Below are 3,205 nucleotides of genomic sequence, written 5' to 3'. Positions count from 1 at the left end.
GGGTCCTGCCCGGTGTTCGTGCACTGCCCAGGGTAACAGTGCCCACCCTTAGCGCTACAAGAGGCAGTGTCCACACTGCCCTTCGCCTTCACACACGTCTCAGGTGCCCGACACGAGTCGCCCTGTTTTGGCAATATAAGCCTGCAGTGCAATGACTGGCTTTGTAATGAGCTGTGGCTTACCTGGCTTACCTTTACCAGTTCTAAATAATTTTATTTATCCTGTTCTGTAGACCCAGCATTATCTAACTTTGAAGACATGCACCGTTTCTAGAGAGATCTGTCTAGATGCTCCCTTAACTGTCTAAGGGTTTTGCTTGTTTCCAGTTCTTTAATTACCGAGTCTTTCAAGCTGTTGTGTCACACCTTACAGCTCTAAAYCAACARCTTCAGCTACSKYTRAAGGCAGCATTGAGGAGGTCCTSCTGTGCSTGGTGGGAAAAGGATGAGCAAAAAGGTTCTAAGGTTTCTCTTCTGTTACTTTCAGGTTCCTGGAACAAATTGAGGCCTCTGGAACCAAATCTTTGGCTCCTGGGTCCCCCTCTGTCAATAAAACTATAAACCAAGTCTAACCTGAATTGTATTTTTTTTTAAAGTAGAATTTTTGGAAAATGACCATGACAGAGTTGCGRTACTTGAGTACACATGAGCTTTTGTAATGCCTGCATGATAAAGAATGTGTTGGATGTAAGAAATAAAGTCCATAAGTGCATAGCACGTCTTACCATTAAAAACTCTGCCAAATAACCAGTGAAAAGGCACGGGGAAATTGCTGTAGAAACAAGAGAATTTATCCATAAGAGAACCCAGACAAGTTGGTGCCAGGCTTTTCCCTGGGTGAGGGAAAATTCCCCTYGGGTACACAGAAGTTCAGAATAGTAGATGTAGAAATGCCTTAGGGCTCAGCACAGCAGTCAAGGAGGCAGTTTAAGGAAATGGAGGGAGGTTACATATATGCAGGAATTGCTTTGTTTTATTTTTTTCCTTCTCTTTCCCTTCCAGATTTATATTGTAAAATAACTTTTTCACACCCCTTAACCACCTTAGTTGCACGTCTCCAACTTCGTGGAGAGGAGGAATTATACATGACACAATAAACAATCTCCTTCAGACTTTTCCATGCAGTCAATCTTTATTATAGCAGTATTCTCATATTCACATCAAGTACATAGAACTTTTTGCCTTTCATATAATACAGAGTTCTTTAAATAACTTTACACTGAAATAGTTTTCTTCAATCTGAATTCAGCTATCAAATTTTAGTATGTTTTAAGTCTCCATGCTCTCTAACCAAACTGGACAATATTTCCCATTGTACAAATTTACATGAGAAAAACTCCAAAGTACAAATGAAGGGACAACAAAAGTAAAGGGAGAAGGAACAAACAAGAAAAAGAAGTTGTATTGGCAATTACAGGGGAAACTTGAGAAGGAATGAAGGGGAGTTGCCATGACCTATGTAACAGGAAACCAAAAATAAACATTTTGTTATGAATTATAAAATAAATACAAGTTTCAAAACAATTACTCCATTGTAGATTTTAAAAAGCAGCTATGGAAATCTACTAACACAATGGGTTTTTTTTTAAGTAACCAGACTGGACCTTCTACTTTGCAGTCATAAGCCCCTTGCAAACCTCTGGTGGTCAAAAAAAAAAAAAAAAAGAATACAGCTGAAAGGAATGTGTTAGCACAGAGTTTAAAGTGGTGGGACATACATTTCATTGCACTAAGGAACAAACAAAAGAAATCAAATCTGTATATAAATTTCCCTTTCCTCTCCTTACTACRTACTTTGCCTCTCATAAACAAGCCTCTGTATTATGAGGTAATGCCATTGTCTTGACTATATATAAAAATAATAAAGTTTAAAGGATATAGATCTGGGTRTCTATAAACTTTAAACGAGCCAGTCCTCTCTTACTCCCCCATAGGGTCCATCCACTGAGTGCTACCCGTTCCGTCACTGCTCGATGAATCGCGCACTCCTGGGAACCCCAGGAGACCTGTGCCCCTTTCCTAATCTAGGAAAAGCAGCCTGTGCTCAAGTAAGAGAGAGARACAGTGCAAGTAATGCACAACAGGTTACACACACCTACACCTGCTCCTGCAAAACAAGGCAGAGTCACAGAAGGCAACAGTGGCCAGCCTGCATGTGTGTTGGGGCAGGGACAAAGGGATCCGGTCAGGCAGCTGATGGCCGATTCCTTTTGCAATTGCTCAAGGGTAATGTCACCTGCCCAGCCCTGGGACACCCATCTCTGTACCCAGAGTGAGGTGGGGAGGAGGGTTACACCTGGACAATGAAGGGCCAGGAGGAACAACACTGCACTGGGAGTCAGGATGACCACAGATCTGGTGCCATCCCAGACGGTTGTAGACCCTGCTGTAGAGGCACAGGTCACTACTGGATCCCAAAAGAATTTCAAAGGTGGAAAAGGAGTAGGGGGGCAGGACTTTCCTCAATCCCAACAAATGAGATCAGCACAGCAATGAAAATCTGGGTTGCCAACACATGCAAGTTGGCCACTGTCAGGTTTCTGTCAGTTGAGAAGTGTGGAGAGGGGGAGGAAGGGGAGGCAGGAAGGACACAAGGCTCATGAAAGAAAGATGTGCTTTTTTTGGTTGATTTTTTTTTTGTGGTTTTTTTTTTTCTAAAGGTTCACAGCTTTGAATAAAAAAGCACATGTATTGCACTTACACTTTATTTTAGACAGAGTTAATTTAAATTATGCCCTCACAATCCCCCACCGTCCCAAAATAACCCAACACCCATGTTTGGTCCATTTTTCCCCCTAGACCCAATATCCATGCCCAGATGATGGGCTTTATTTCTTCTCCTAATGTTCCACTGAACTCCCAAACACACAGATGGATTTTCTCTTCAACAAGGGTGAACACACAAATGCAACACAGAATGACATTTATCAAAACAAAACTGGACCATTTTCCAAACCCAAATAAACAACAAAAAAAGAAAACAGTTATTTTTGTGGTTTACTTGCTCAAAAGTAAATGTCACACAAGGCTTATTCTAAAGTACAGCTGCTGCAAACATGACAAACTAGACATAATGACCAGACAGGCCACTGTTGGCTCTTGAGGAGGCTGGGTGAGCTGAACACACTGCTGCTGGATGCTATGAAGCAAATGCCTAGGTAGTTTAGAAGTTTCTAAACAAAAAAAAACAAAAACACCCCCCCAAA

The sequence above is a fragment of the Malurus melanocephalus genome, unplaced genomic scaffold, assembly GCF_030028575.1.
Source record: "Malurus melanocephalus ecotype Western Australia unplaced genomic scaffold, MMel_1.1 scaffold_226, whole genome shotgun sequence".
Lineage (NCBI taxonomy): Eukaryota > Metazoa > Chordata > Aves > Passeriformes > Maluridae > Malurus > Malurus melanocephalus.
This window is presented reverse-complemented; position numbering follows the sequence as displayed.